The sequence below is a fragment of the Dermacentor variabilis genome, unplaced genomic scaffold (genome assembly GCF_050947875.1).
Source record: "Dermacentor variabilis isolate Ectoservices unplaced genomic scaffold, ASM5094787v1 scaffold_19, whole genome shotgun sequence".
Classification (NCBI taxonomy): Eukaryota; Metazoa; Arthropoda; class Arachnida; order Ixodida; family Ixodidae; genus Dermacentor; species Dermacentor variabilis.
The window spans coordinates 459,890-482,195 of record NW_027460357.1 but is presented as its reverse complement, the minus strand read 5'-3'; the positions used below and the strand labels follow the sequence as shown (position 1 = coordinate 482,195).

General features: G+C 49.5%; 1 protein-coding gene across 3 annotated transcripts in view; it reads right to left on the bottom strand.

Annotated features, from left to right (window-relative positions):
* Positions 1-22,306, bottom strand: part of LanB2 (laminin subunit gamma-1) — a 255,938-nt gene that overhangs the window by 77,759 nt on the left and 155,873 nt on the right. The window lies entirely within an intron of this gene.

Sequence of the window (22,306 nt, the reverse complement as noted above, 5' to 3'; positions counted from 1 at the left end):
GCCTCTCCGCGAGTTGCTACTTAAGGATGCCCCATTCACTTGGAATGATGCGAAACAAGTTTGTTTCGAGCAGCTGAAAAGTTCCTTGGCCACAAGGACCTGATCCTGCGGGTGACTTTGCTGTCACTACAGATGCCTCATCCATTTGTTTGGGAGCAGTGTTGCAACAGACAAGAAATGATGAGCTCGTAACGATTGCTTTTGCTTCTCGCAGGCTTGCCCCAAAGGAACAGAAGCACTCCGTCGGGGAATCGGAGGCCCTTGCTTGTTTGTGGGCATGCAAACATTGGAGCGTATACCTTTGGGGTCGCCCATTCACACTGCGCATCGACCACCAGGCTCTGGTCGCACTCCTGAGTACAGAAGGATTAGGTCGACGTCCGTTTCGGATTGCAAGGTGGCACGCCAGACTGATGGCATACAACTTTACTTTTGAATTCCAGAAGGGTGACAGGAATACTGTTGCTGATGTTCTTTCAAGGATGCCCATCCCAGGTCATGTGGAGGAGGAAGAGAGAGAGGAGAGCGTTTGTGTTGACTCAACTTGCGTTACTCATGCGGAGTTTGTCGTTCAAACTATGCAGGACACTCTGCTTCAACAGGTCATAAAGTGGGCGACGTCGGGATGGCCTGCAGTGAAGATGTTGCCTCCCGAGGCAGTTCCGTTTTACCGGGTGCGGACTGAGCTCTCAATCGTTGGAGACCTCCTGCTTCGTGGAGACAAATTCGTCGTACCTTTGTCCCTCGTAGCATGGCTTCTTGACGCAGCCCACGAATCCCATGCGGGGATAACAGGGACAAAGCAGCGACTATGTGAACAATACTGGTGACTTGCTATGTGCGAGCAGGTAGAACAATTGATTGCGTCTTGCGGGGTATGCCAATCAGTTGACAAGTCTGCAAAACCGGTGACACCACCTTTGCAGCCAGTTGCATTCCCATCGGCACCATGGCAGAAGCTAGGAATCGATATCGTGGGCTCAGGCGATAAAATGTGACACAGGCGATAAAATGTGTGATAAATGCTACAGCTGGCACAGGCGATAAAAAAACTGGTGATACTAAAGACAAAGAATGGGGAAAAATGGCAGTTTCTCCCAACGGGCGAAGTACTAACTGCGACAGCAAGGTTCTGGTGCTGCGCTCGGACTTGTCGGACGTTGTTCTAACTATACGCAGGTCCAACTAACGCGGGTCGGTGGGCCAAGATTTCTGGCACCCTTGAAAGCTTTAACACGCCTTGTGTATAAAGAACAACAGTTCAGCCGTAACCACTAGCTTCTACATGCGCATAGTTCAGTTCTACGATTACAATGGCATCATTATCACGCCTGGAGATGTGATAGTTACATTATCAACAACGAAGAAAGACGGCTTAGACTGTGACGTGTTTCGTGTGACGTGTTTCTGTTTCGAGCAATACTACATTGCTCAAAAAATATATTTCGCGAAGCAGGGCGGCGCACTGGAACCATCTGGGGCCTTTGCAGCCTTTGCTCTCATGCGTTATGCTGCGTGGTACATCTTGTCCACAATTCCCTCGTTTAGGTATTTTTTTTTCGAGCGATGCTGGCCTAAATCTGCAGAAGCACAACAATGTCAAAGCTCTAGAAGCTCGATCAACGGCAAGAACATATACTGCTAAACCTATATTATTTATTTATTTATTTATTTATTTTGCTGCAACCACAGATTAAAATCATGTACAGCTGACTCCAGTCACCTGTGTAGTCTACGGCTTTCCATGTGGTGCGGTAAACTGTTCTTGGCTAAAAGGGAGACACGAAGGCGCTGGATGCTTTCATGACAAAAAATTTTAGACAGCATGATCGTATTTTAGATAGATAAAGGGTACGACGACTGCTTGTTGGTAGCGCAAGTTTGACGAACTGGGCTCTATGACGTAAACACAACGAATAACACTTAAATTAGAAATGTGACATGCGCAACGCGAAGTGCTTCAGTTTCGCACAGCACCCTTTCTTTTACTTTCTTTTTCTTTGCCATTCTCCCTTCTGTGATCGAGCACGTTTCGTATTTTGTCTGGGAAGAGGACCGCTCCCTTACAAAAATGCCTATTAACATTATTTAGAACTTCTACCGACTTTCTATTTACTTTATTGACAGTCTATTAGATTTACATTCTATTAACATTTGTTCATGCACCGTTAAAAGACTTCCTTTTTACTTTTGTATAAAGAAAATTTTAAATACACCGTTAAAAGACTTCCTGCTTACTTTTGTGTAAAGACTATTTTAAATACGCTGTTAAAAGACTTTCTTCTTACTTTTGCACATAGAATATTTTAAGTACCCCTTTTGCCTGTATAACAACTTTAGTACTGCGTCAAAAGGCTCGTTACTTTTGTGTAAGGATGTTTTACTATACATCATCAAACAATTTTTTTTCTGAAGGACATTTATCCTCAGTACGTCCACAGCTCGTACTGTTTGCCGAAAAATATTTAGAATGGGAATTAACTTGAGAGTTTTTGATAAATTTTTCTAACACGCATTAATGCCGATATATGACATGCTCAGGAATCAAGCTCTTTGTTTTAAATCATAGTTCCAATCCAAGTCAGTAGCAAATTGTTGACGGAGTGGTATTAAAATGTTTAAAGAAATATGTTCGTAAACTGTTAGAACTAATTTTTTAAAGGTTATGTTGAATTAGTGAGCGTGAACTATATTGTGAGTGAACTCGTGAGTGAACTAGTGAGTGAACTATATTGAACTAGTCAGCACACTCCGAGAAAATTTGCTTTCGCTACACCACCTGACCTGTGTGATAGCGGAGTACTGTGCAGGCCGCGCACGAGTTAGCTTTGGCCTTGGGGCTGGTTAATTAAAGGCCGATTTACGCTTGAGCTGTGAAGCGTGCGGTCGTGGAGAAAACTTGACATTTCGCACATTGGTTTACAAATTTTGGTATACACTGGGCTCGCACATGCTGTGTAAACCGAAATGTGGGTACCAGTCTGCGAAATGTGAAAATTTTCACCCGACCACATGCGTGCGGGCAGGCGAGTCGTGTGGCGTGGGGCTCGAGCGTAAAGTTGCCACGCACTGCTATTGCAATGCCACCAATTAGCTTTGCAAGAGATAATCAGGTCCAGTGCACTCCGCGATATAAATAGTACGCTCTAAGCTGGAACGTGTCAGCATAGTAGCGTCACGATATTTGTTAAAAAGAAGAGCCGAAACTCAGGGTAACACGGCGATGGAACGTTGCCGCTATAAGATTCGTCGGACGATCCTACCGCTGTCAACCAGAAGTAGCAGTCGTCGGACGATCTCGCCGCTGCCACCATTTGAAGGAGTTGAAGGTCGTAGTAGAGACGAACTTGGTGGATTTATTTACATTATTTACATCTTAGACAAGACGACAGTCTAGCGTGACTCCCATATGGAGCCCGCAAGACTAACATACAGCAAACAGCTTACGAGCACAAAGCTCACGAGTACATTTCTAGCGTGACAACGAGCACTCAGCTCCCGACGACGAGCACACCCTAGCAGCCGGCAACTGCTGCTTATAAGCACTTGGTCCCCCCTTGATTCCAAGCGAACGGTAACGTTCGGCCAGTCATCGTTCGACATCACCGTTCGACGTCACCGAAGATGACCCGCGCTTTTGGAGGAGGCGGGCTCACATATTCGTGTTGCACACAGGTGTAAAGGGCCGGAGCCGACGTCAGAGGGGCTTCGTAGAACTCTGCTCCGTCCCGGGTGGCGCGGCCGGGTACCACATTCCTGGGCTGACCCCGCGCCACGTGGCTGCCGGTTTATTCGCAGTTCTCTCAAGTGTCCGGTTGGATTGGAACACGTGCAGCGGGCTGAAATAGCTGGCACGTTGCCACCCCGTACGGCCATTCCTAACACCGCTCAGATGTCCAAAAGGCTGCAAAATACTGCTGCTGTTGAGTGAGAGCGAGTGTCGACCTGAGTGAGCGCACAGGTCGAACAGAAAAAAAAGCTCAAATCTTTGCAAGTTACATCTTTCTGTGAAAAAAGGATGAAATGACCCTTACTGTGTAAAAAATGTAGCTTTGTGAGCGTCCCTATTCGTACGCTTTCGTCCCTGCATGCTACCGACGGCTTCTGCACATTAAAGGAAACTAATAGGACGTTGCATCAAAGTGAAGGCAAAATAATTATGTCAACTGATGGGCTTTACGGCGATGGTAGCTTGCTGTGTGTGAAAACAGATTGAAAAGAAATAATTATGCACTCTTAATATTCAGTGATCTTGCTTCACAACCCGGTGACAAAATTTTGAGCTCCGACAAGGGGTCATCATGACATTCGTAATTATGGCATTCCGGATACCAAGGCCATGCTTTTGCCGTGCTTCTGGCGTCTGAAAACTGCGAACGTCATAGCCGCCACGCTTTGGACGCATATTTGACTATAAAAATACTACTACAATAGGCTTCAGCTATATTTTGCGCTAGGTGCCATGGAGCAAAGTTTTGTCTTTGAAAGCGGCAAGTGCTAAAGGATTGTCTTGCGCAAAATAGAATAACCACATAATTTACCCAATATGATTTTATTTTTCTATGTTTATTACATTTGGAAAAAAGGCCGGTTTTCAAAACAATAATTGTCTCGAAAGACAAAACTATACAGCCCCTAAAAGCAAAGCAAAATTGAGCCGGCTGTCTTGTCAGGATTTTTTTTTCAACCTCAGCCACGAGGTACCATTCCTCCCTCTAAGTACAGTACCCAGAAAGGGATGCTTACACAAGGGCTGGCTACAGCTTTCACTGAGAGGCGACGAATGTCTAGGCGCGAGTCAACCATCGCAACGTCAGGATGGATAGTTGGGCGTGTTGGTTAAGCATGATGTGAAGTGAAGGCGCTAAAAAGACGATCGACGAAGTAGGAACACACACACAGGGCGCCCTGTGTGTGTGTGTTCCTTCTTCGTCCATCGTCTTTTTAGCGCCTTCACTTCAGATCAACCATCGCAAGGTAAGTGTGGAGGGGGGCATGTATCAGCGTAAAGAAGGGCTTTAGTTCCGCGGCGTTCAAGGCGAAGCGGGTGGATAGAAAGAATGTCACATGTCTTTCCCGCGCATGCGCACAAACTTGCAGAGGCCAGCGGGTGTGCAAGCTCACACCCGCTGACCTCTGCCCGTCTGTACGTCAAGCAGCTGAAGGTTGGCGCCAAAGCACTACCATGGAAGCCGGTGGTCACGTACCTGGGGCTCACCATCGACCACCGGCTTACCTGGATTCCAGCTGCCAAGGCGTCCACGACCAAAGTGCGCCGAGTCCAGGGAGCAATCAGCAAGCTACAGCAGCAAGGCCGTGGATGCACCACGAAGTGGGCACTGCGGCTCAACCAGGCCGCAGCAACATCTGCTCTCCTCTACGCCCTCCCACTGGTGAAACTGTCTCCAGCCAGGAAACGCCAACTGGAGGGACTGCACAGGCGTGCCGTGAGGGCGATTCTGGGGCTCCACAAGTATTCCCCAGTGGCAGCGACACTCGCCGAGACCAACGAGCGGACTCTCTCTCTACGAATGCTCCAGCGAGAGCTGGGACATGTGGACCGGATGCACCGGTCACCTGACGGTAGGGCCCTCCTAGAGCGGCTTCGCAGCCTACCATCTTCACGGATGGGAGGGCTTTCCCTTCTCTATGAGCAGATCGTCACACATCCACCAGTGGCGATTGCCTCACCAACACCACACCACCGGCCACCAGAGGTCCACCTCTCCCTCGTGGGGCTAAAACCCCTCCATCCACGCGCCACCTCCGCTTTCTTAAGTAGCGACAACCTTTGTTGTGCGCCGCCTTTACCCTCACACCAAATCCGGTTCCGGCACTTCCGGTTTCAAGACTTCCGGTTCCGCCGTTTCCGCTTCCTGGAGTTGCGCTGCGGGAATTTCCGCTTTGACTGCTGTTAGACGATGGCATAGAATAAAGAATGATGGTGAGACGGCCGCGCGTGCTTAGCAGAGCTGTGGCAGTCACCATGAGAATAATGCAAAGGGGACAAGCTGTTGTATGCCGCTGAAGTAGTAGTTCGTGCTCGCTGTTTTCCAAATGCACAAAAAACGGCAGTGGTCTCCGAGCACCCAGGCACTACTTCCGCTGTACGTTGTCTCTCGTGGGACAACCCGTCGCAGGTTGACGCGAAGCAGCGAACACGATCATATCGCTGATTACAATAGGCGGTGGTTCTTGGATGGAATCGCATTCACAGTTTAAACCGCAGCTGGTGCAATTAAAGCGTCTCCATCGACGCGAAAGTAAACAACGCTAAAAAAAAAAAAAAACATAGCGTCACTTCCACTCGGAACAGGAAGCTGCAGCTACGTAAGTTCCGCTTGACGCCGGAACCAAGGGGGTGAACGGGAGAGGAGCGCGGAGGAGGAGGTTAGGTTGGCGGTACTTAACCTGGTCGGCGGAAACGTGTATGGAAGGGCTTTAGGTGGGGCTACAAAACATCGGACACTTGTGGCCGCTCTGCAGCAGGCAGCATCCTACAAACTCCAGGAACAAGTGGAGGGCTGGCTGCATGTGTTCACCGACGGATCCGTGATGCAGGATGGGTCCGCAGCAGCGGCGTGCGTCATCCCTGACAGCCATCAGCAGGCAATACCGTCTCCTGTTCCCTGCGAGTTCGACCGCGGCGGAACTGGCGGGCTTCACCTGGCCGCAGATCTCCTGGCTGAGGACCCACCTGCACAACCGGTCGCTGTGCTATGCGACAGCAAACCGGCGCTACAGTCCCTCTCCAATTGCCATCGAGCTGGAACGACGGGGACCCTCCTGGCCGCGAAGTTCTCGGCGCTCGCCTCCTCCGGAGTGTCCGTCTCCTTTCACTGGCTGCCCTCCCTTCTGGGCATAGCTGGTAACGAGGAGGCGGACACCCTCGCCAAAGCTGCCCACCACTCAGGAGTCACACGAGCAGTGGCGACCTCAGACTACTCGAGGCCACGACTGAAGCAGCTGCTACTGGCAATTCACCCAGACCCGAGGGTGGCTAAAGGCGAGGGACCCAAGCTGCTCCCCGAGTCTGGCCTCACCAGGCGAGATAGGGCCACCCTGCTGCGACTCCGGACTGGCTGTATATAGACCGCAGCTAGACTTCACGCCAAAGGCCGACGGGCCTTTGATGTGAAGTTCCCCTTATTCCGACGATGCGGCGATCCCGAGACCCTCGAACACCTCCTATGCGCCTGCCCATCTCTAGCACAGGAACGTTCGAGGGTCACCCGAGCCTATAGACTGCAGGGCCTTCCTGCTGGCTCACTCTCTGACCGGCTGTTCCCACCCCGCTACCATCTCCCGGCACTACACAGCCTTGTGGAGTTCATGGAGGCGAGTGGGATAGCAGCATACCACTGAGCACAGCTGTCCCTGCCGGTCCCTCCCTCTTCTGCTTCCATGTGCGGACGAGCCCCCTGAACCATCTCACACTTCTTTCCTTTTTACCTCCTACTCCTCCTCTCCCCTATGACGCTGCGCCGTGCTCCCTCACGGACTGCAGAAATTAAGCGCCTCTTTCCTCCTTCATAATCACCATATATAAAACATTTCAAATGTATGGCCAAAGGCATAGGGGAGTTAGCTATGAAACGGGAGATAATCATCCTAGTGGACAAGAATGCACATTTGGAATACTTTGACGGGGCGACAGATGCAACAGGGCAGATGTTAGTAGATTTTTGTGAGGTCCATGGTTTTGTTATAGTTAATACTGAAATTAAATGCGACAGAAAGATAACATGGGAGAGAAATAACTCCCACTCGACAATCGACTATTGCCTAATGCCCCACAAACTGTATGAACGGTTGGGAGGTATGGAAATTGATGAGGAAGGTACAAAAAGCATGGGGACTGATCACAAACGAATCAAAATCAGTTTTGGAAGGACAGTAACACTGATAAAACTAAAGTAAGGAAAGGTATGAGCAAACTGAATGACAGGCAGCTACAAGAACTGGCGAAAACATTGAAAACGTGGTATCCAAGCAACCGCAAAGGGCCTGGACATACGACGAGTCAATAGGTATTTTTAAACAAGAGCTAGAGAAGGGACAGATTAGGAAACTAGGAAGTAAGCCGGGAAAACATAAACCGAAAAGCTGTTGGGACCGAGAAGTTAAGGAGGCCATAGAGCAACGCAAAGATGCATGCAGAAAACACAGAACAGCAAAGAAAAGGAGGGCCCCACCAGAAGAGGTGGAGACAAAATGGGAGAATTACCTGGCAATGAAAAGAGAAGCATAGGCATTAATTCAAGAGAAGATAGCAAAAGTTGGGGTACAGTGGTTGTTAGAGGTAAGAAAAAAAGACATAAATGCCTCTAAGAAGTTTTGGGAACACATAAGGCAACAGACAGAGTAAGAAGACAGAGGTGGTTCAGCACTCACTGACCACACTAGAAGGAACAAAGGTAGAGGGAGAGGAAGCTCAGAAATATATAAGGTTAACAATAGAGGCAGCATTTGCAGAGCCAGAGGGTAGCGAAATGGAGAACAATGACAACAGCTGGACAGAATTAGAGGAGGAGAACAGAGGGATGGCAAGTAAGGAATGGGACAGAATTGAACACAAGGTCCCCGTGGGAACAGCGACTGGACCTGATGACATACATATGAAATTGATAACCATATTAAGCCAGAAAAGTAAATTAAAATTACGACAACTTATTGAACAAATAGTTGTAAGGGGAGATGTTCCACATGACTGGAAATCAAGCAGAATGATATTAGTTTACACAGGTAAGGGAAGCAAGGACACCATTAAATCCTACAGGCCAATACTATCACATCAGTCATATACAGAGCAGCAATGCAGATGGTGAAAATGAGAATGGAGGAATGGGCAGAATGTGAAGAGATCTTGGGAGAGCTGCAGAATGGATTTCGAAGGAACAGAAGGCTAGATGATAATTTATTTGTCATAACACAGTGCATAGAGATAGCGGCAGCCAGGCAGAAACCACTATGGATAGCTTTTTAAACATTAGAAGAGCCTATGATAATGTAAACCGAGAAAAATTATGGAGCCAGTTGAAGGAATATGGTCTAGATAGAAAGTTCGTTGGATTCCTACAACAAGTTTACACAGATAATGAGGTAGAGATAACATGGGAGGGGGAAACTACAAAGCCAGCTAAAATAATAAGTGGTCTCAGGCAGGGCTGTCAATTGTCGCCCCTGCTTTTTATGATTTACATGAGCCAAATGGAAAAGAAGCTAGAACAGAGCACAGTAGGAACCGACATAAGCTATATGCTGGAAGGGCAGAAGGTAGCTCAAGTACTAGTCGGACTAATGTATGCAGATGATATTGTACTGCTTGCTGACACCAGAGTAGGGCTACAGGAACTAATGAGGATATGTGGAGAGGAGGGAGAAAAATTGGGATTGCAATTCAGTAGAGAGAAGTCTGGTATAATAGTATATAATGAAGAAAGGGGGGAACCATTGGAAATACAAGGCATGTTGAAAAATACAAGTATTTGGGCATATGGCTAAACGAGGGCAAAAAATACTTGGAAGAACATGAAAAAATTACGATTGAAAAAGTAAAAAAGGAACTCAGCTGTAATGAAACACAAGGCACTGTGGAACTATAACAGGTACGAGGTCCTTAGAGGGGTATGGAAAGGGGTTATGGTACCTGGCCTCACATTCGGAAATTCAGTACTGTGCATGAAATCGGAAGTTCAGGCATGGATGGAAACAAGACAGAGAAGTGTAGGCAGGTTGGCCTTAGGAGCACACGGGAACACCCCTAATGAGGGAGTGCAGGGGGACATGGGATGGACGTCATTCGAAGGTAGAGAGGCAATAAGTAAACTAAAATTTGAACAGAGACTCCCAGCACTGGAGGAAGAAAGGTGGGCAGGAAAAGTGTACAAATATCTGTACATGAAAAGTTTGAACACAAAGTGGACACTCAGGACGAGGAAGCTGAGGAATAGATACCTACAGCCGAGGGACGTGGTTCTAGTGTGGGAAAGGAGGTGAAGGAGACGGAAAGAAAATGGTGGGAAGAAAGAATGCTCAGAAAGCCAGCGCAAGCTATGTATAAGACACAAAAACAGGAGATAAAGAGAGAAGTCTTATTTGATAACTCGCGGGGCAGCTCACTATTATTCGAAGCTAGGACGGAGGTTTTGAGAACGAAAACATACAGGGCTAAATTTGAAGGCGTGGACCTTTTATGCACAGCTTGCGGAGCCGAAACTGAGACCACAGAGCATACAGTGCTAAGATGCACAGACCTTCGCCCGACTCTGGCTTAGGGAACAGTGACAGATATGGAAGGGGCATTAGGTTTTCCCGGGAAACGAGGGCAAATAGACGAGAAAAGAGTGGCAGTGCGAAGGGGAGGCTAGAAGATTGGTGGAGGAAGTCAAAGGAGAGATAATACCATAAATCGGGGAGCTAATGTTTTCCATAGTATTTTAGATATTTATTTTGGGGGGAGGAGGGGAGTGAAAACTAGCTTAGGGAGAAGGGGATATAAAGAAGAAAGAAAAATAATATGAGGGGGAGCAAAAGGCTAGGTGGCGCCAGCAGCCGCCCGTTATAAAGGGTGTAGCCGCCATCCATTCATCCATCCATCCATCCGACGCCGGCATGGTACGGTCGGAGCGATGTAAGTGTTTGGTCGCGCATTGTAGTAGCAATCTAGCTACTTTTGCTGCTGTTTATGCTTATGCTGTGTTGTGGCTAATTCATCGATGCAAGCCAACCAGCAACGTGTTTGCGAAGCCCACGGTGCTTTCTTCGTTCTGTGATGTGAAAGTTTCTGGAACTTGTCTGCCAGCTGCGATGCAGTGTCATGTGAAGTGATTTAATATTGGCACTGTCCGTGTTTTAAACTGCACACTGCACAAATAGCGAACAGCTGTTCCTCAAGACTGCTATGCGCCGAAGTTTTCTCTATCTCCAATTATAATAAAAGGTATGTTCTTTTCCGTCGTTTTTCATAAACATATTATTTTCATGTTATTTTATTTAAGTTTCTTATGCCGCATTTTGGCAGGTTATTATAGCACGAACTGTACGATGTGAAATGTTTTAAGAACGATTTTCTTACATTTTTCAGCTGCCCTGCGTCATGCGGTTCGCTTGAAGTTGCTATAAACAAAAAGCGTACAAATACTTCGTTTTCACAGCGTTCGCAATGACGTAATGTCTGGTAAATATTGTCTGATCATGAGCTCATTCTTTGCGCTTTCATACTCTGGCTGCACAGGATGAGAGATAGTAAAATATTGAGCGTATAGTTTCACGGTTCACAATGACATATGTTTCAGCGAACCGGTTCACAATGACATAAATTGCCCTGGTTAGACAAGTGCGAATGTGAAAGAAAATCATTCGCACTTGTCCAACCACTGTAACCTATGTCATTGTCAACCGGTATTTCTTGACACTCATATTTTGTTTTTCAGTAAAAATAAACGGACACGTCACATTACAGAAGCGTTCCATATATTAAGGCGTGCTTAGAAATGCATCAGTCAGCCACTGGTTGCTATCACTAACAAAGCATTTGTATTCTTGAATACTGCTTCAAGCTCTATATCTGTTCATATAAATATGGATCATACGCTTTGCACATGCTCGGTGAATCTAGCTGCGCTGTTACGTTCTGTCTTTACAAAAATAAACAGCTGTGAATAAACGCTCGCGTGTTCACCTTCTCTGCGTCCGTGTTTATTGTGCGCGCTAACATTTCACCATGAATAAACAATGTAATTGACTTTTTGAGTGAGTAAATTATTTATGCAGATAATTGGTTAAAAACATTTTGGACACTTTCCTAATTTTAATAACACGTAGTAAATGCAACGCAGCAAAGGATATGCATTGTAAAATATACCCCATCCTTGCCATCTCCTCTGCAAGTAAACAGGGATGACGGTTACAATTTTAGCATTCAGGTGAACCTTGTTAAAAAGCTGTTCTATATATGTGATATGCTAACCTGAACATGATGTTAACACTGACCATCTTGTTTCTGTGCAGGGTTGGTTCATTCTGCAAACATTCTGAGAGACATCCAGCTCTGAATGTAACAAATACATTATAATCGATGCTTGCTAGAGATTATGCGACAGCTGCCATGCCGTAATCAACTAAGTCATTATTCATTTATTATTTTTATTAATTTTTCTATTACTTCTCTGACAATTATGTGTAAATATTTTTGTATGAATAAACTTCTTTCAGTGCAAACTTGCATTTGTTTTCCATGTACATGCACCTTCTAGATTGCATACTGCCTTTTATCAACATGTTCACACATACTGATAAAGTTTTACACTATGCTACTAGGTCGTATGTCGGACAAATGTTGCTAGGGGGATAGTAAGACGTCAGTAGCAAGTACATAAGCACATGTAAGTAAAATATTGCCAGAGTGTTACTACAGAGCCTAAAGATTGTATTGGTTGACGGTTAGTAGAATGCTTACAGACGATCTATGAACATGCCTCAATTGAAGTTTGGTGGCCAATTCTTGATAGGATGTTACTAGGGTGCATAAAGACAAATGTTAATAGGTGATTGGTAGGAAGTTGGCAGAACGTTTACAAACATTGTTCAATTGGAAGAATGTTAATATGGCGTATAAAGGAGGCCTGTTAATAGGGGATTGGTAGGAAGTTGGCAGAACGTTTACAAACATTCTTCAATTGGAAGAATGTTAATATGGTGTATAAAGAAGGCCTGTTAATATGGGATTGGTAGGAAGTTGGCAGAACGTTTACAAACATTCTTCAATTGAAAGAACGTTAATAGGTGGTTGGTAGGAAGTTGGCAGAAAATATATGAACATTCTTCTTTTGAAAGAATGTTACTAGGGTGTATAAAGACAAATGTTCATATGAAACTGGTAGGAAGCGTAAAGACATCCTATGAACACGTTTCTATTGGGAGTTGGTGGCCAATTGTTTCTAGGGTGTTACTAGAGTGTTGTTAGGATGTATAAAGACAGCTGGTAGGATTTCAATTCACTGTTGGTAGGTTCTAGTAACCATAGTCGAAAGACAGTCTAAAAAATGTTGCGAGAAATTTTTATACGGGCTCTAGCTGTAACAGGACGCCTGGCCGCGCTTTAGGGCAACATCGCATACTAATACTAATCCTCTCTGATTCATGCCGTTACGTCACGGTTTTCGGGCGTAGCACAGCTGGGCGGCGAGGGGGGGGGGGGGCGCTACACACAGGGCTTGCTGACTGGGTGCGGCGTCGACAAATGGCCTCTAGTTTCCGCGAGTATACGAAAATACATTACCCATTAGGCCGAACTGCGACCGTTTCTCGGGGAGCGCTTCAAACAACACATGCAACGCGCCGCTAAAAACGGACTGCAGCAAACGAATCACGCCCGCGTGCCGCCTTTTCCGCACGCCCGCCCACGCGCCCCGCTGTGTCAACGGCGCCGGTGCCTCTCTCCACTGCCAGCCCGCATTTCTACGGAATCGTCCCGACTGCAGACCCCCTTTCCCGTTGTCGCCCACCAACGAGTCGTCTGGCGACACGACCATGGATGGACCTGTCTGTCCCACGCTCAGCCTCACTCGTAACCTATTTTGCGCAACCGAAACTACTATACGTAGTGTGCGGTGGCACACAACAGGTGCGACATGGGCCGGCGGGTTCTGACGCTTGGAGGAGGCTCGGCGCTGCCGATGGAGCACGAACTGGAGGCGGAGCGTGTAAACAGGTGCTATGCGCGCTCATCGCAGCACTGCTGCGAGGAAACCCGGCGGAAAACGCACGGGCGTCGCGTGGTTGAGTACTGTGGTTATGCGCTGCGCATTGCGCCGGTCGAACAGGCTTCGTACGGATTTCTTATCGCACGTCCGACTGAGGCCTCCAAAATGACGCGTCACGCGTTGGACGAAACGCGAACACTACTATTAAGAGCTGGTGGATGCAGGGGGAAAGAGGGACAATATGACTTCTTTAACAGGGAAGCGGCTTTGATTAGTATCCGAAGTGGCCAAGAAGAATACTCCCGTACCGGTCGCACTGCAGCAGCCAGACACTCTTTCCCCTTTCTGACTCGGTAAAATCTTGACGCGTGCGGAAACGGCAAGTGGTGCGAGGGTGCGCAACCAAGCCGTAGAAGCTGGACGATCACAAAATAAAGCCAGTTTTTTTGCTTGTTTTTCAGGGACGCACTGCTCGCTTCTATCTGCTGATTTCCAGCCGCGCTCGCGTCCCGCACAACATTGGTGACCCGGACGAGCAGCAAGTGCTATGGACACACCTCAAGGCACCGAAATTCCGCCACTCTCCGGCGTCGAAGTCAAGCTGCCTCCATTTTGGACTACGGACCCTGCATTGTGGTTCATTCAGGTAGAATCACAATTCGCTGCACGGCGCATCACAGCAGATTCCACGAAATACCATTATGTGGTGAGCAGTCTGCCCCCATCAACCACTAGCGAAATTCGAGACCTGTTGCTTTCCCCACCAGCAGACAACGTTTACAAGGCGTTGAAGGCAACACTCATTCGCAGGATCACGCCCTCCGAAAGCCAAAGGCTCAGCAGCTTCTCCATGAAGCCAACCTCGGCAACAGAACGCCAAGCCAGCTGCTGCGTCATATGCAGCAATTATTGGGCAGCAAAGTGGATGGTCTTGACAGTGTGCTGCTCCGAGAAATATTTTTACAGAAAATCTCCCCGAGCGTCGGTCATGACTGGCTCAAATGAGAACGGTCTGTCCAAACTGGCCGAGCTGGCCGACACGTCTGTCGCGGCCGTCGCAAGCGAACACGAGCGACTTCCAAGAACGAAACCTCGCGTCTCGTGGACCGCCCTCCGCGTCAACCAGTCAGAGTGCAGTCGCCTATGAAACGCCAAGAACTACGTTGGTACCACCGCATGTTCGGCAATGCTGCGCGCAACTGCGTACCACTCTGCGAGCTCTCGGGTAACGCGCTGAGGGCGACCAGCGCTTCTGCCATGCAAGAACGTCACTCATCAGTATTTTTCCGAATCGACCGCAACAGCGGTTTCCGCTTCCTCATCGACACAGGCGCCGAAGTGAGCGCACTACCTGCATCGCCCGCGGACCGCAAGCGCCCGAACACATCGCCTCTGCAAGCAGTCAACAACATGGCCATCGCCATGTATGGAAACCGCTCCCTAACCACGGACCTGCAGCGAACGCTACGATGGATTTTCACAGTAGCCGACGTGAATTTCGCCATTCTCGGGGCGGATTTCCTGCGCCACTTCGGACTGTTAGTCCCAAGTGCGTAACCGGAGGTTACAGGACCCCGTGTCACAAAACGATGTTAAAGGCAAGCCTTCAAGACATACGCCGTTCAGCCCTACGCTGATCAAGCCAGCAGCTTCGTTTCACTTCCATACTGAGCGAATTTTCTGACCTGACACACCAGCGCCAAGTGGGAGTAAAACACGACGTGTTTCACTACATCACCACTTCGACCACCGGTTCACGCTCGACCACGTCGATTGTCGCCTGAGACACTGGTGGTGCCACGACAGGATTTCGACCATATGTTGGAGTTGGGCATCATCCAATTAACCTTCTTCCAGTCCTTGGGCATCTCCCCTTCACATGGTTTCTAAGCGATCATCGGGTGATTGGCGTCCTTGCGGGGACTATCGGGCGCTGAACATGTCACAGCGCCCGACAGGTACCCCGTGCCACATATTCACGACATATTGGCAGGTCTGCATGGGGCCAAACTTTTTCAAAAATTGATCTCTTCTGGGCATACCACCATGCGTTCTACGGCTTTATGCGTTCGGACGGTGGCACGCACACGGCCCGTGAACTTCGGCAACTGGCATACATCTCCGAGTTCACGACAGACATCCGCCACGTAAAAGGGAGCGACAACGTCGTTGCCGACGTGTTGTCGCGGAGCGCTATAAACGTCAACGATCCAGAAGGAAACTTGGCAGCGCTGGCGGCAGCCTAAAGAGCAGACGAAGAGCTAAAAAAATTGGAGGACGCTTAAGCTTCGCCTTCAAGAGTGGAACGCGACAGCGTTCCCATCGACCCGCCAAGCGGTGTAAGACAAAGCGCTACGGCGCAGGGATCACTTACGAGGCGCCCCGCATCGGACTTTGCGCCCACCTATCACACGGAGAGCGTCGAGCAACGCAGCGTTCTGCGCGGCAACGAAACGTGCGCCTGAGCAAACGGAACGAACCAAAGAACTCGGTGTCTCGGAGGGGGAAGCGATCTACGCCAGCCAAACGTCGTGATCGGCACGGGCAGAGAGATAGACAGATAGCAATCTAAAGAAAGGAACGGCGCTTGATTCTGCAACCCGTGTGGGAGCACGGCGAAGCGTCGCCAGGGGAGAGGGAGTCGGGGCCGCAACGCGCCTGGCACCGGTCCGCGCACAGCACAGCCCCAATGCGCGCATGGCGCGCCACCTGTCGGGGCAGCGCCGTACATTGAGAGGAGGGGTCTTCTGTGTTTGCCGCAAGGTGGCCCTGCGTGTGCGGTAAGCGCAGAAGAAATGTAGAGGAAACGTACTTCGCTATTCGTGTAAATGCGACTTCTGTAAGTTACGTGCTCATAATTACCGATATACACCGCAGTATAACATTCTACGGCACGTTTTTAAGGCAACACCGCGTTCACTAAAAGCGCGTTTGTACCGATTTCAAGCATCGAACTCGTGGCTGAGTGGTAGCGTCTCCGTCTCACGCTCCGGAGACCCTGGTTCGATTCCCACCCAGCCCATCTTGGAAGTTGCTTTTTATTTATGAAGTGCCTGCCATGATTTATCGCTCACGGCCAACGCCGCGGACGCCGACACCCGACGACACCGGCTTTTCTGCGACACGAGCTCCTTAACGCTATCGCGTTAAAAGCCTCCTAACAACAAAAACGGCCCTCAAGCTACAGTGGATGCAGATTCCGGAATCAGGCGACCAGATTTGTTGTGACATCTGCACGCGCAACCCACGCTCCTTCGTGCCTGCCAATCTACGTCACTGCATTTTTCCTTCTGTTCACAAGCTATCGCAACCTGGAATCAAAGCTACGCAAAAGTTGCTCACAGAAAGGTTCATCTGGCCAGGTATCAACCGCGACGTGCGTTGTTGGGCAAGAGGATACATACCGTGTCAGCGTGCCAAAATTCATCGACATACCCCGTTGGCAACGTTCGCGCCTTCCGACGCGCGTGGTTGCTCAGTGGCTATGGTGTTGGGCTGCTGAGCACGAGGTCGCGGGAATCCCGGCCACGGCGGCCGCATTTCGATGGGGGCGAAAACACCCGTGTACTTAGATTTAGGTGCGCGTTAAAGAACCCCAGGTGGTCGAAATTTCCCGAGTCCTCCACTACGGCGTGCCTCATAATCAGAGAGTGGTTTTGGCACGTTAAACCCCAAAATTTAATTTTTAATTCAGACGCGCGTTTCGACCACGCACACCTCGACATTGTCGCACTTCTGCCGCCTTGCCAAGAGCATGCCTATTTACTGACATGCATTGACAGATTCACGCGCGGTCCGGAGCTGATATCACTGCTAACACGGTTGCCCGCGCCTTCTTGCACCACTAGGTTGCTCATTTCGGTGCACCATCTATAATAACAACGGATCATGGAAGGCAGCTCGAATCACCACTTTTGGCCAGCATTACACGTTTCATTGGTGCGTCTCGCATCAGAACAACCACCTACCACCCGATTAGCAAAGGCATGGTAGAGCGTTTCGACCACCAGCTCAAGTCTGCGCTCGCCGCAACAGAAGAGCGCAGCTGGATGGAGGCACTACCATTCATCCTCTTGGGAATCCGGACAGCTGTCAAGACAGACATCGGCTGCAGCGCGGACGAACTGGTCTACGGAACGACATTACGCCGCCTTCCAGGAGAATTGTTCACGGGCAGTCCGCAAGACGGTTGTACAGCCACCGCAGCCTACGCGCTTAGGCTACGAGACATAATGGACAACCATGGCACTACGCCACCGCGACGGGCAGCGCCACGCGCAGTGTACGGTAGTGCCATCAGAACTCGCTTCGTGCACAGACGTGTTTGTGCGCCACGACGCAGTTGATCGGCCACTCCAACCACCGTATAACGGGCCATTCCGAGTGCTGCGTCGAGGGGAGAAGCAGTTCACTATCGACGTGCGCCACGAAGTGGCATCGCTCAATCGGCTGAAGCCAGCGCACATTGAAGAAGCAGACACATGCACCGTCATCTCTGACCCTCCAAGGCTCTACTCGTCCAAACACACCAAGTGACAAGGACGCGCAGTGGACGAGTCTCCAAGGCGCCCAGTCGTATGGACTTGTGAACAATTGAAATCGTCCTATGAACGTTCGCTAACTCACTAGGAGGGGAAGTGATGTGGCGGGCCTCACGGTCGCAGCAGCCAGACACCCGTTTTTGAGTCGGTAAAATCTTAACGCGTTGTGTGTGGGAAGGGCAAGTGGTGCGTGGGCGCACAACCGAGCCGTAGAGGCTGGGCGATCACAAAATAAAGTCAGTTTTTTTGCTTGTTCTTCAGGGACGCACTACTCGCCTCTGATTGCCAGCCGCGCTCGCGTCCCGCACAACGCCATGTACGGTGTTGGCAATAAACTACAGTAGTTGGTGTTATAGAGGTACTGTACAAGCTCTCTGATGAATGAAGCCCACTGGATATTCTTTATTCCCGTGTGCCTACAGAGTGGTTTTAACAGCTTCGAGAGCTTATTTCAAGGCAAAAAAAAAAAATACGGCGGTACTGAGGTCGCGAACAGTTAATCAGCTCATGTCTTGACAGGGTCCAGAACCCTACACGGCTACTCCATGGCAGCATGCAAAGTAACGGCAAGGACACACACTGATAAAGGTGCGTATTGACAATGGACAAGAAAGTTGAAATAATCCAGTTGCGCTGAATGGACTGGAAGCAGCTCCAAAATAATCGCTAATTCGAAAGACCTCAGTGGCCGCGAAATGAGAATATTGTCACGTGGTAGTGACGGTTAAGAAGGCAGCGAAACTGATTAACGAAACGAGCGTTTTATTGGGTGAACTTGCGCCCTCAAAAACAGGCTACACTGAAGGAACAACGCTAGCGGTGAACACGATCGGCGGTCGTCGAAATTTGATCAACGGGTGAAGCGCGTCGGCTTTTATACATCAATCGTCGAATGTTCCAGACTAATCGCTGGGACCCGCGCGCCTTCCACAAAGTTCTACATTATTCGCGTCGCGCACACATGCAATAAGATTACACAAGGTTCGGTCACAGACAGTGGATGGAACCATCGATAACATTCCAGATACTTCCGACGCATGCAAGCGCGTCCTGCGCTGTGAGATAACATTTGTTAGGCGGTGAAACGTGTCGCCCGATGAAGACAAGTACAGGTGTAAATATTGAGGTTAAACTCTAGCATGATAAAAACAAAGAAAAGATCGAACGCCAGAAACGTTCGGCGTTTAATTCAGTGCTGAACATAGAGGATTAAACAGGGGGGCCAAAGCCTGATCGCGTGGAAAAACTAGGGAAAGCAACATAGGCGAGAGATGACCGACTGATTCTGGTAGCTAGAGGAGACGGCTGGGTTCGTCACATAAATAGGCGGTCAGACAATGTTGGCGAACCGAAGGCCAGGAAGTCGGGGAAGAGCAGGCGTACGATGGTGCGAACTCATCCCAAGCAGAGGGGACATATTATAGTGCCTCACGCTTGACGCAAGGAGACAAATAAATTGGCCACACGGTTTTTTTTTCTCTTTGAAACGTTCACGTCTATTTCGTGATGTTTCAAAAAAGGCAAAAAAATTGCTTCATCGGACGCGCTATCCACACTGCCTGTGTGGTCTTACAGTGCTGTGACATTTTGCCACCACCACCTCACTTTCACAGCCGAGGTGCTAAACGCCCGGCGGTGAAAATTATTTATTGGGGAAAAAACAAGAAATAAAAACTTTCAAGTGGGCTGCTATCCTACATCAAACTGTTTGCATGTGGGTAAAAAGTGAGACAGCGCGTATGACCTTATGCGTCGTTGCTAACGAAATGTGCAACGCAGTCAGCTCAACAACTACAGCGGATATTCGCGAGCTTTAGCGCTCGCCCAGCACTGCAGGCTGAGCTGCTGTTCTTTGCGGCTTCCGACAACGTTTGTCGTTGCGGTCATTGCTCGTACATTTGGCAAGGGAGCATGCAACTGTGGCACCCGTGCAAAAAAAAAAAGCGAGGGGCGTTTTTTTTACCACACGAAGAACCTGCGCTAAACATTCGTTTGCCAAGAGTACTGTCACGTTGTAACTATACCGTCTGGTCTTTTTTAATGGAAACACACTTTTTTAAACATGACAAGGGCTTAGAACGACAGAAAGCTGAAAAAATCGGTAACGATTCATTATGCAAAAAAGAGGTGAGGCGTGCAGACAGGACACAAGTGACACGGGACAGGACAATGCGTTCGTGTTGTCCACTTCTCTACTCTTGTGTCAAGTCTGCACGCCTCACCCCATTTTTGCATAATGGCAAGGGCTATTCGCCCATAGAGGGTCCCCCACGCTCAAAAGAACGAATAACGAAGAAAACATCGTTACAGCGGATAAATCCCATTAATAAAGAATATGTTGCCGTTGAAGAAGATATCGCACGGTTAACCGGACACGCATGCTGCAAAAAAATTAAGCAGCAAACGAAAAAAAAGAAAGGAAAATGAAAAAATGCAGCTTCGCCTATGTCCTCTCGGTGGATTGCAGAAGCAAGTCTGACACACACACGCACACACGACACACAATAATTAAATTAACAGCTTTACTGGTTTGCGCCATGCTGGAAATATTAGCAAAGAGACCACGTGTGACCTTAAATACGGTTACTGAGTGGTATTTTTGCTAACGTACTGCTGCTTGCTTCACAAGGAATTACTGTCCACAAGAACATACATTAATTGCAATAGAGTCAAAACATGAGAATTATCTTTATCTATATTAGTAACGAATACTAATAGCGTAGCAGGGGGCGGCAGAAAGTTAGGTGGGCGGACGACATTAACAAGTTTCCAGGGACAACATGGCCACAATTAGCACATGACCGAAGTAGTTGGAGAAGTATGGCAGAGGCCTTTGCCCTGCAGTGGGCGTAGCCAGGCTGATGATGGCTCCTTCCTACAGAGTGCTCCTTTCTAGGGAGAAACAACGAGTCAGCCGAAGCGAACGGACGTGTCGTCAGCGCGCTCCGTAACCATCGAGACGACGCGACCTTCACCGACCGCCCTTGCCCGGGTCGCTATCGTCGGGAGTCATATGGGAAGCGGCCTTCTCGCCGTTTCCCACCGACCGCCTTTTTGAAGCGGACTCTGCCTACGCGGGAGCTGCGTTCCGCGCAACGCCTGCTGTCGACGCCGCCCGATTTCGCCGCCTACGTCGATACAGCTCACACGCCGACATCGAATATCAAGTCGCAGACACCCCCATCAGCCCTGCCGAGCTTGAAGCTGACTCACGCTGGGTCCGTGCCGTGAAAGCACACCGTGCAGCCACGGCCCACCAGCCCATCGTCTCGCCACCGCCTGCCTCGCCACCATCCAAGACTGCCTGCACTACCACTCTCCGTCGTCACGCTCCCCTACCTCGCCTCCCAGCGGAGGACTTCAAGATCGTCTACAGACCGGGAGGAGGACTTGACCTCCGCACAACCACTAACGGAGCCCTGCTCCAAATCCTTTGCACTCGTGCGACCATCGACTACGCCACCGCACGCACCGCCGACCGTGTACGGATAAATCCGTACAACAACTCCCTCCCTCACTGTCCAGCACCCCATCTGAGCCGCGCGCTCGCCTCTACCTCCGGGTCTCGGAACTCCGCCTGGGTGCCATATCTTACCCCCTGCGTGCCTACATGGCCGCACCCGACAACGCCCTCCGCGGCATCATACACAACGCAGTGGACTCCCAAACCCAGGACGAGATCGTCCAAGACCTACGCTCAATGAACGTGAACACCCCTTACGCCATCGCTGACGCACGCCAGATGGGGCGCTCCCAGTCCATCCTCATGACCTTCGTCGGCGCTTCTACTCTTCCCTCCACCATCGTCTTCAACCGCGGGGTCTACCGCTGCCACCCGTTCCGCCCTAGAGCCGAGGCCTGCACGAACTCTTGGACTCCTGGCCATCGAGCGGATGTCTGCACCAAGCCCAAGTCCGCCCTCTGTCACCGCTGCGGCCAGGTCCACAAGCCAGTCGAGCCCCCGACCTGCGTCCCCTGCTGCATCCTATGCAAGGGAGCCCACGTCACGGGCTCACGCCCGTGCGTGCTCCGGTTCGAGCGGAACGGCCCGTCATCGCC